Source organism: Vipera berus (genome assembly GCF_964194415.1).
Source record: "Vipera berus genome assembly, chromosome: 1".
Taxonomy (NCBI): domain Eukaryota; kingdom Metazoa; phylum Chordata; class Lepidosauria; order Squamata; family Viperidae; genus Vipera; species Vipera berus.
Window position 1 is genome coordinate 295496528 of NC_138202.1, and position 12750 is coordinate 295509277.

Sequence of the window (12750 nt, forward strand, 5' to 3'; positions counted from 1 at the left end):
CTTACATGTTTTAAAAGGGAAGTGGAAAAATATGCAAAAATAATGGCATTGACTATTTTTGTTAATTTTATGTTTATATTTTAAAAAGACATCCATGAATAAAAGTAGTTGTACAAAAGAGTATTGGTTAAGAAATTGACCCACAAAATGAATATAATTGAATGTATATGGCATCCCTTCATGATGTAAATTCATCCTAATAAACCATTAAAGGGGCAAAATAATTTATTGAAAGATTGCCATTAATTACCCATACTTGAAATCTGCAGAACATGGTGATTTTTTCTTCTGCAAATGAAATATCCTAAGCTATTAAATAGCTTTTTGTCAATGAGGTTAATACATTTATTCAAAGGTTTTAATTATTTTAAAAAGTAAAAGTGAGAGACCATGAGTTCTGGTCCTGCCTTATCCATGAAAGCCACCTGGGCCAGTCACTCTCAGACCAACCTACCACACAGGGTTGTTGTTATGGGGAAAATAGGAGGACGAAGGTATGTTGTATATATTTTGTAATAACAATAAAGGCAGGATACAAATAAATGAAAGGCAATTTATCATGAATGTGGTTAATAGCTATAGCACGTAGATTTATATACTGCTTCACAGTGTTTTACAGCCCTCTTAAGTGGTTTAGAGTCAGCATATTGCCCCCAACAATTTGGGTCCTCAGTTTACCAACCTCGGAAGGATGGAAGGCTGTGTCAACCTTAAGCCCCGTCAGGATCGAACTGCTTGCATTTGGCAGAATTAGTCTGCAATACAGAATTCTAACCACTGGGCTACCACAGCTCTGATTAAAGAGAACATTAAGTATTTTTTTGCATTTGTCTTTATATGAAAAAAATGTATTGTATTCTGTTGGATGGAAAACCAAAACAATGGACACAGAAGGCAATATTTACTATCACAGCTTTATACTAATAGCAGCATAAGCTTGCCTACCAATTCCTTAATTTGACAGTAGATGTGAGGAAACTCATTCATTCAATTTTGAAAAAATATAACAGAATCGTCTCCCTGCTGCAAATATTTACCCTGCCTGAGATCAGGGTAAAACTGAGATCAGGAAGCTCTTAAAATACTGTATATGTTTGTTTCTATTGCTTGTTTAATTGCTTTGTGAACCTATGTTTCCTAGCACTGTACAGTTTACATTCTGAGTTTCTAAATTAAGTTCCTAGGAATGGGTACAAAGCAAAAAAGGAGGAAGCTATGGTACCTAGGGATTCCAGTTCCCCAGATGTAAAAGACTTCATCCTAATTATCACAAGACAACATGGATCAAAATCTTAACTACACTCAGGTTTTTCCATTTCCAGAGCTATTTCATAATAATATGATTTGGGGAATTCAGTTTAGGGCAAAAGTGGAAAATCAATGGCCCTTCATTCATTGTTGATGTTATTGTTGTATTCATTGATGTTTGTTGTAAAGCACCAAAGGTTCATTATCACTGATATAAAGCCTGATCATCTGTATCTTGACTGCAATTAGCTGAACTACCCAACAGTTTGCTGAAATCAGGGGATTATTCCAGGCTTTAATATCCATTCCTTTAGAGAGGAGAATTACCTTTTTAATGCCATCCAGACTGGCTGAAGATCAACTTTCTATTAGAAAATGAAGTACAACTCAGGATCTGTTCAGATTGGGTGGGTTATAAATATTAAAAAAATAAACTTTGTTTTGTGTTCCTCGGGATATCATAGAACTGAAATGGGTCATTGATGCTATTGACTCCCAAATCTACTCAATGCTCATATCTTAAAGCAAAGCATTTCTGACTAATGTCTGTCTAAATTCAACTTGAACATAGCCAATAAAGAGCAGTCCACCCATCTGGCTAATTAGTTTTGCTGTTGAATTGCTCTATGGAGTAGTTGTTTTTATTCCACTGTTTCATGTTCCATACTATGGAACAATAGAGATTTGTGTACAGTATGAGATCCAGTATTTGAAGAGTGTTATATATCCCCCAGAATTTTCTCAGGGCTAAACATTTCCTAGTTCCTTCAGTCATTACATACGGTTCGTTTATTAGTTCCTGATCATCCCGTGTTGTAGTTGGGCAGAATATTTTCTAAGGTATTTTAATGTCCACTATAAGCTCCTGTTTCATTTTGCTAGCGTTCATTTAAATTAATAGACACAAATATGAAATTACTGCATATCTGTGAGTACCTTAGCAGATGCTGGGATTACCTTGACTTTTTCAGCTAGTTTTGTGAACCACAATTCATCCCCAGTGTAAAATCAGACTTAGAGCCTCCATAATAGAAAACTCAGCCAGACCAGATCTTCTGCTAAACAAGGGAACAAATCCCTTTGTGCTCCACCTCCTACATCTTTGACTTCACAATGTTTTAAATTGAATAAATCTGTGGCCTACTTATACTCCCAAGACCGATTGCTGTCTTGCTTGCCAATTGCAAAGATCTTCTGTGGGTTGCAGTTTCTTGCCACTCAAATATAATTTCTTGGCCTGCGTCGTCACAAAAGACGTTACAGTGGCATGCAGTACACCCCTTTCTCCCCTTTAGAGTAAAGCCTGAGTCATTTATACTATCCCTTGCCCCCAAAACAGCACCGTGAGCACTGTATAACTATGGCAGCCAAAATTCTGCGACAGCCAGTACAGATTTATTTATTTGTCCATTTTATATAGCCGCCTTCTCTCACATAAAAAAGAGTTGGAATATTTATTGGCATCACAGCTAAAACTTAACAGTTTTATTAAAAGATCAGGGGAATTGGTACTGGGTAAATATTGGAATTAGAATTATCTTTTCTCCCCCCCCCCCCATGAGTTAAATATTCATACACAGGATACATGCAACCAGCCTTGTGTTTTCTTATGGCTCTTGCATTCATTACTCTTTCACTTGCTTCCTATCAACCCACATAATTTTATTCCTTATTATGACAGTCTTCTGTGGCAACACAACAATACTTCTCTTGTATCCAAGGAGCCAATGTTAAAAAAAAAACCTGAGATGGGCAGATTTATATGACTAGGTCTCCTGAGGCTCATGTTCTATTTGTCATTTTCCAAAAAAACACCACCGCCACAATATAATGCAGTAATAGTAGTCTTTAGATGATAAAACATATGAAAGGTGCATTTGCCAGCGTCTCCAGAAATAAATTAGACACCCCGCCCCTCATACTGAAGAAAATCAATCACCTATTTGGAAGCATTTCATTGCCGTTGTTTTAGCTGTTAATTTGAAAAGACGTTGCCTCAGAGGGTGTGGACCATAAAGTACCATGCTGATCCAGCATGGGTTGATAGATGTTTTTGAACTTCCCGTCACACAAACACACACTGGCACTTACAATTACCCACCCAGGGTGGGGCAGTAGAGAATTTCAGTAATATAAATGAATAATTTCCCTTTTGGATACTCAAGGAAATTAAGGATTTGTTTCAATGTATTCCTACGGTAGTTCTGAAGCTTGACAGGTTACGATTCTGGCCAATATCACAAAGAGAACAAATCCTTTTTCATCCACTGCAGACCAAGATTTTGTTCAACATCCAATATAAAGCTAATGTATTCTGACTTAACTACTGTATTCATAATTTTATGCCCAATTCCTATAGAATGCTTAACAAGGCCAATACAGGGCAGGATTTAGTGTATTATGAGAAATCTCTGTTCTACCCAAGTGTTAATAGTCATTTGGGTTAAATTTAGCCCCAAATCCAGTCTTGCATGAAGTTAGGCTAACTCTGGGCAGTTGTAGCCTAAGAGTATCCTTTGGTTTTTCATTTTCTCCTTTGGTTCTTCCCAGTGACTCAGACTAGTTCTGGGTGTTGTGTTCATTATGGAAGACTGAAGATGGGAACTTGTGTGTGTAAGTTTCTCCAATAAAGCTGTAGTTTAGCTTTGGAAACTTGTCAGTGTTTCCTAACACATACTGCCAGAGAAGAGGATGCCAGTCCTAGCCTAATTTAATTCTTTTTCTGGGACCAAGAACAAGGAAAAGAGAGACAAATGGTTTTCATTTGCTCTAGGAAACTGTGTTTCCGTAGTGTTTGGGTTGGGAGCATCAGGACCAGCTAGTTAGGCAAACAGGAGTGCTTTGACCCATTTGCTATATGCTTGGCAGAAAAAATTGAAAATATTTAGTAAGAACTTCATGGGAGAAATACATTTCTTTCCACGAAGAAAGATTCAGGACTGAACATCTGCTTTTATGGTTTGTGCCAATGCTTCTCTCACCGATGACATCTCTAAGGTCACAATTATTTATTTATTTATTTGATTTGTATACCGCCCTTCTCCCTAAGGACTCAGGGCGGTGAACAGTGACATAAATGTCAAAATGCACAAATACAGAAAATTGAAAATAAATTAAGCCCTACTGCCCAAATGTAGAAGATAAGTTAAAACCACAATTAAAATTAAACCCGTCAGACCAGACCGGATTGCTTAAATAGATATGTTATTAGATCGCGTCGGAAGGAGCGAAGGTCGGGAGCCATCCGGAGCTCAACCGGTAAATGGTTCTATAGGTCAGGCGCGCCCACAGAGAACGCCCTCCCCCTGGGAGCCACCAAGCGGCATTCTCCGAACGGTGGCACCCTTAGGAGGCCCTCTCTGTGGGAGCGTACCGGGCGGAGGGAAGTTGATGTCGGCAGCAGGTGATGCCTGGAAGGATAGTTCAGTGTTTCAGAGAAGATGCATTTCCAAACCTGGAATGGCTTTTGGCCAGCCATAGCTGGACAGGGCCAGGCAACTGTATCTTCACCAGAGTACTCCATGAAGCATAGCTCCAGGAAAAGATTTATGTTGGGAGAAGTGGAAAAATACGGCTTGTGCGCTGGAACTAAAAGGAGTACAAGAGGATGAGTGCATAGAATGGGTCATTATGGTAAAAAGTGTTCTTTAGGTTGTGCTTTGGAAAATGGTTTCACACCAGTCTTGTGACCTGATAGACTTGCCAAATTTAGCTGGTTTAGCTACAGTGTTTTCAGCAGTTTGGGTAGCAATGTGAGTGTTCCCAATTTCCCCCCATTATTGGCAAATTCAAAGATAACTGCTGATGCTGAAGATGTTCAACTAGAAATGGTATACCTGAGTAACTCTGTGCTTGTTCTGGGTGCTGTATCAATAAGTGGTCCACAAGGTATTTAATTTAGCAAATCTGCTGTAGATTGTAACAGAATAACAGAATGGAATAGAATAACAAGAGTTAGAAGGGATCTTGGAGGTCTTTGAGAAACCCTATGCCATGACGTGTCATGACGTATGACTTTTTTTCGCATGGCCGGAGCTGGGGTGGGTTCTGCATGATGCAACTGGCCCATGGGCCAGCAGTTTGACACCCCTGCCCTATACCATTTCAGACAAATAGTTGTCCAATCTCTTTTAAAAAACTTCCACTGTTGGAGTACCCACAACTTCCACTGATTAATTGTTCTAATTGTCAGGAAATGTATTCTTAGTTCTAGTTTGCTTCTCTCCTTGATTAGTTTCCATCCATTACTTCTTGTCCTGCTTTCAGGTGCTTTGGAGAATAGGTAGACTTCTTCTTTGTGGCAACCCCTGAGATTTTGGAACACTGCTATCATGTCACCCTTAGTCTTTCTTTTCATTAAAGTAGACATACCCAATTCTAGCAACCACTCTTTATATGTTTTAGCCTCCAGTCCCCTAATCATCTTTGTTGCTCTCCTCTGCACGATTTCTAGAGTCTCAACATCATTTTTTACATTGTAGCAACCAAAACTGGAGGCAGTATTCCAAGTGTGGCCTTAACCAAGGCATTATACAGTGGTAGTAACACTTCACGTGATCTTGATTCTATCCCTCTGTTAATGCAGCCTAGGACTGTGTTGGCTTTTTTGGCAGCTGCAGCACACCGCTGGCTCATATTTAAGTGATTGTCTACTAGGACTCCAAGATCCTCTCACAATTACTGCTATTGAGCCAGGTTACACCTATTCTATACCTTTGCATTTGGTTTTCTTGCCTAAATGTAGAACCTTACTTTTTTCACCATTGAATTTCATTTTAGATAAGATAACCTTTATTGTCATTTCTTTACTGTGGGCACAATGGCACACATCAAAAATGAAATTTAGTTGCCTGCTCTCAGAGTGGAACATATACATGACACACACCTAACCATACTATATACACATATGTATAGACCCACACCCCTACATATACATAACAAATATTAAATATTAAATACTGTCCATCTTAAATATATAACGGAAGGAGGAAGCTTGAGAGTTCACAAGGTTAATGCTGTATAGAATGAAACTATGGCTGAATCTGGATGTTCTGCTGCAGATACCGCGAAGCCTCCTCCCAGAAGGTAACAAGGAAAACAGGTCGTGAAGAGGATGTGTAGTGTCCCAGATAATCTTACAGACCCTGCTCAAGCAATGCCTCTGTGCTATGTCCTGGTTGGAGGGGAGGGAACTGCCAATGATCTTTTTGGCCATCCTCACCACACTCTGCACTGCCTTCCTGTCTGAAGCAGTGATGCTTCCAAACCAGACTGTGATGGTGCATGACAGGATGCTCTCGATCGTTCCCCTGTAGAAAGTGGTCAGGATGGGAAGGAAGATGTGCTTTTCTCATGCGACACAGAAAATGCAGGTGCTGTTGTGCCTGCTTCACCAGTTTCTCACTGTTGAGCGACCAAGTCAGTCTACTCATTAGCTGCACAACCAGGAATTTGATGCTGGTAACCATCTCCACGGGTGAATCATTAATGCACAGAGAAGTGTGGCTGTGCCTGCCTTTTCTGAAATCAACAATGATCTCTGGTTTTTCCGGTATTTAAAACTAGGTTGTTGTCCTTACACCAGTTCACCAACCCCTCAACCTCCTTGCTGCAAGCTTCCACGTCATCATAAATAAGGCTCACTACTGTTGTATCATCTGCAAACTTCACAATATGGTTGGTGGCAAACCTAGCACAACAATCTTTGGTCAACAGGGTGAATAGCAGCAGACTTAGGACGCAGCCCTGAGGAGAACCTGTGCTCAAGAAAATGGTATTAGAGGTATTTGTTCCAACTCACACATTATTAAAGAGGCCCCAGTGTTCAAGTCAGTTGAGATCCTTCTGTATCTTAAGCCTATCTTCAGGAGTGCTGGCTATTCCTGCCAGCTTGGTGTCAACTGCAAATTTGATGAGTTCCTCGTCTACCCCTTCATCCAAATCATTGGTTTTGGGCCATTCACTTTCTCTCAGCCCAACTTCCCTCACAAGGTTGTTGTGGGGAAAATAGGAGAAGGACTACTAGGTATCTTTGCCACCTTGAGTTATTTATAAAAATAATAAAGGAGGGATAAAAATAAATAAATAAAAATATTGTTGCCAAGAAAATTTAATGGATGAATCTATGAAGTCACTGTGAATCATGCTGAAGTAAAAAAAATGAATTTACTACTATTATTCAGGGCTTTTTTTCTCATAGAATGCTCAGAACAGCATTCTGGCACCTTTTTTTGCACACACAAAAAAGCTCCCTCTGAAAACCTATTGCAGGGCTAGGCAATCTTGGCCCTTTTTTATGACTCGTGGACTTCAACTCCCAGAAATCCTGAGCCAGCCATGCTGAGGGGAAAGGGAGAGGATTCTAAGCTGAGCCAGGAATTCTGGGAGTTGAAATCCTTGAGTTATAAAAGAGCCTGCACTAGAGGAGGACATTAAAATTATTTACAGGGTTACTTCTTTAGGAACTAAACTTTTAGAATCTAAAATAGCTAATTCAAAAAAGCCAACAGGAAAGAACCTCACATTTTTCATCTGCTTCTGTCTTTTGGAAGGTAAAATTAGATAACAAAATAATCTATTTCCTATGTTAACATATCTGCAATGAAATCAATAAAGGTAACAGGAAAGAAATGAGAAACATTTTTCTCAATGTAATATGTCTAATTTAACTGATGCTAGAAAAAAATAGTATCTTTTGAACATACTCTTGAAAACTATTTTGAATCTATAACCATCTATTACAACTAAACCACTTTAAACAATTCTTAAGAATGAAATATTCTTAATTTGGACTTTACTTTTACTGTTTGGACTGTTGTGTGTTTTGAAAAATAGATTATTTAGAATCTAGTTATGTTGCACTGCAGTCTTTAAATAATTATCCTAGTATATACATAACAATATATGATGTTTTCCAAGGTGAGCTTAACATCAATAACAACATTTATTAAAAAGGCTAAAATAATTTCTGGTGGTATTATCTGTACATTAAAATTTTGTTTAGTCACAATCTTTCACTTTTCACATTCTGGACAAGCAGTGGTCATGTATCCTAGCAAAAGATATTACATATATGCATAAGCGTAGTCAGTAGCATATCCCTTTTTAAAAATATCAAACATGCAAAGAAACAAAAATAAGTCCAAAATATCTGTATTACATCCAGAAATGCCAACTTTGCAGCCAATATTTGATACCTGCATACATGCAAATGCTTCTCTGGGATCAGTAACGCAGCAGGGATTGCTTTTTCCTTCCAGTAACAGATTGCTGGGAAATACCAAAAATGGCCTTAAGAATTCCAATGTTTGTTACAAATTTTTCTGGATGTGGTTGGAAAGAGACCTAGAAATGCCAGCACAAATACATCACACTTGCTGAACGTGCACATGCAACTAATTACAATCTTCAATTATACGTGATATATCCAGAGCTTTTTTCCCCATAGAACTCTCAGAACGGTGGTCCGGCACCTTCTTTTGCACACACACACACACACACACACACACACACACACACACACACACACACAAGCTGAAGGAAACTGTTCCGGAGAGCCAAATTCTCCTCAGGCAGCCAGGTTGCAGAGCAGCAGAATGCATCACAGCGACAGGCCTTCAGATGGCCCAAATTGAAGGAAATGCGATCCATACAGGCTAATTTAAAAGTGGGAGGGTAAGAGGGCAGAGTGTGAATGTGTTTTAATGCCATGGTGATACACAGTCAAATGTAGTCAGTCTTTTTTTTTTAATCCCAAAGCATCTGTTCGTTAAATACAGTATAACAAAGTTTTGGATGATGGAATTATTTTTTATCTAAGGATAACTAATGATAGCAGCTCTTAAATCTGTTATTTTGTTTTATTTTTGCACAAAAAATTGTATAATTTGCATTTGCATTCATTTACAAATAGAATATGTTGTTAAAATGTATTGGTGTTGAAATAATTAGTGCACACATATACCTAAAACCAGTTTATTGCATTTGGCAATTGTATTAAAAAAAATCTCATTGTCAACCAATATACCGTATATACTTGAGTATAAGCCGAATTTTTCAGCCCACTTTTTGGGCTGAAAAAATCCACTTCGGCTTATACTCCAGTGAACAAAAAAAAAAGAACTGTCCCTTCGTTCGGGCCAGGCTGCTGAGAGAAGGGAGCGGCAGAGCCTTGCAGAGCTGGTAGAGGTGGCAGCAGTCCAGCGTTGTTTCTCCCCCTCGTGCGTGCGTGTGTGTGTCAGACCCACGGGAATGGCTGGTAGGGAAGCGGCATTCCGGCATTCCCCCCCTTCCTGTGTGTCGAGCCCATGGGGCTTGACACACAGAGAAACGCAAATGCCGGACTGCCGCCACCTTTACTAGCCATTCCTGCGGGTCTGACACACACACACACACACACACACGCACGAGGGGGAGAAACAACGCTGGACTGCCGCCACCTCTGCCAGCCCTGCAAGCCTCTGCAGAGGCTTGCAGGGCTGGCAGAGGTGGCGGCAGTCCAGCGTTGTTTCTCCCCCCTCGTGCGTGTGTGTGTGTGTATGTGTCAGACCCGCAGGAATGGCTAGTAAAGGTGGCGGCAGTCCGGCATTTGCGTTTCTCTGTGTGTCAAGCCCCGTGGGCCCGACACACAGGAGGGGGGGGGAAACGCCGCTTCCTTACCAGCCATTCCCGCGGGTCTGACTGCCGCCTCCCTAGCAGAACTTCCCTGCGGGATGTGCTGCCAGGAAGCCTGGCAGCCTGATGAGCGGACCCTGTGAACCGCGGCCGAGCCAGCTCCGGGATGCTGCCAGAGTCAACGAGCGGCTCGTCGTGGCACAGAATATAGATATGTTGCTAAGAAGGGGCCAAGCTTATACTTATACTCGGCTTATACTCGAGTCAATAACTTTTTCCAGTTTTGGGGGGTAAAATTAGGGGTCTCGGCTTATACACGAGTCGGCTTATACTCAAGTATATACGGGTAATTCATTTAATTTGAAATCAAGTGAAAAATTGATTTAAATTATTTTATTAAAACAAATTAATGGCAATTCTTTTATAAGAAGTTGCCTCAAACAAAATGAGTTTGATATACCTGCTCTAGATAGTTGATTGCTCCAAAATAAATTCTAGACTAGGCCTGTACATGCAGCCTACCAAGCACCCTTGGACAGAGCACAGACTTTTTTTTTAAAAAGTAATAAAATCACCACCACTGCCCTGAAAGTCATGTTGCCTAGTGCCTCCATGGCTTATCATGACCATGAACTCCAACACTGTAGATGCTCCTCTAGTCACCAAATCATTGATTAGCCCACCAGCATTCCTTTGCAGAACACAAAGATTTTTAATTTATCAGTGTGGGCCTTTCCCTTCTACAAGTTGCACAGACCTCTTCTAGATTTTCCTCTTGCCTTTCCAAGTTAACTCTTTGGTCTGTCATTGAGCAAGAATTGACTTTGTAGGGAAGCATATTATCATTTGATGTATATTTAACATATGTTCTACCTTTATTTACCGATTATATAATATTTGTATGCAATCCACATAGTGAGGTTTGGGGCAACTTACAATATTTTTAAAATCATAAGATTAAAACATAAAAGCAGGGCTTTTTTTCTCATAGAACACTCAGAATGGCGTCCCGGCACCCTTTTTTGCACACAAAAAAGCTTTTGCACAAGCTATGCTACTCCCTCTATTGGCTTTCGAAAGCCAATAGGAATTGATGCTGAGCATGCCAAAAGACCTGGCCGGCAAACGTTGCACCGGCATGTTGTCTGCAGTGAAGGCAAGTTGGCAGGAACTTTGCATCCCTCCCTTCTGCCCAACTACACCATCTCAACTAGGTAAGTAAGAGAGGACAAGGAGTGGGAGGTGGGTTCTGCAGAGTCCATGTGCATTCCTTCCTTGTGCTCACCCGTGTCAGCCAGGCTAGTGGCCTATTTGGTGCTGGACCTGTGCCACCGTCGCCTCACCCTGCATGCCTAAGTGGCCGCCCTGCATTGCCTGGCCCGCCCCACCTCTGCCACCTGCCCCGCGCAGCCCAGCCATATAGAGCGGGCCCTGCTGCTCCCACAGCAGCAGCCATGCTGGCTCTGGCCCCGGGGGGCAGCTCGCCACAAACACCCTCACACCCCTGACTGCAGCAGTGCCACCCTCCCCACCCCCCCACCTCCTGCGCCCACCAAGATGAGAGTTCCGGCACTTTTTTTTTTAGAAAAAAGCACTGCTATTATTATTGAACATTCTACAAGAATGTGGGCCTTTTTCTTGCAATACACAAGGGAGACCTCGCCTTAAAATGGAATTAAGTGGGGCTTTCATTTTGGGCTGGATGAAAATCAGACTTTTTCTTCTGTAGATGTATCCGGCTCATCAAGACAATTGTCCCCAATAGAAATGATCTTATGTTTGTACACTTGGAAAACTACTATGGGAATTTTTTATTTTGCACCTAGTACTGTACAGAACAAGCACACATGCCAACCTGTGTCTCTCTGTCTGTCTGTGTCTCTGTGTAGAAGGAGAGAGGGAGATACAAGAACAAGATGCAACAATAAATATTATCTATATATCACTATATGTCCAAAGGCTCCGAGCTTTCCAAAATCACTGGAAACAATACAGTAGGTAATTATCATGGATAGTTTGAAAGGGTGTGGCCATTGGTTATTTCATCTTACGTACCCAGTAGAGCAGATCAGAGAAGGAAAGTAGGATCCTAGGTGATCTTTCCTCTGTTCTGCAGTATGAAGAAAACAATTGGTGGATGGGGGTGACACATCCAACATTTTCCTCCTTATTAGTTCTCAAATTGTGCACCACCAGCGGGTCAGATCATCCTGTATTATTTCAGACCACTGAGAAAGTGGTCTCCCAAGAAATGGCTTGCTAAGTGCATCTCCCCTATATTGTTAATTGAGCAATCTATCCATTTTTCTTGCCCCTTTTCATGTTTCCTTCTCATAGTGCAGATTATTGTCTGAAGGCTTCATATTAGGTCTGGACCGGTTTGTGTCTGCAGTTCTTAAATAAGCCATGTTATCTTTCAATAATGTAGTTGGGATTGGATATTTTATTTAGAATCTAATAATAGCTCCCTTCATGCTGGTTCTGCCAGGCAATATTTAGTCTTTGTAGATAATAAAACTACCATGCTTTGTTTCTTGCTGTACCAGGCAAAGGGTGCAATTCAATAAAATATTTTTTCACCATAGTATATCTAAAATGTTTTGGAGGATTAGTTACAGACAGTTTTAAATTAAAGTCCATAGTTCCTGTTAACCATCTGCCTAATCTTTTTACACCTGTCCAGTCCTCTTGTGTTAATTTACTGACCTTTCTATCTAGCACCCCAACTGCATTCACTATGTCACACCTACTCACAGTTACAATATATAATAGCTTTTCTACTCATATCTGCTGACTTGTTTTGATATCCTCCTGTGTTTAAATATCCAATTTCCACAGGATCCTTTGATTTCCCTTTGATTCCTTTGGCTAGAAGCTACCTCTGCAGAC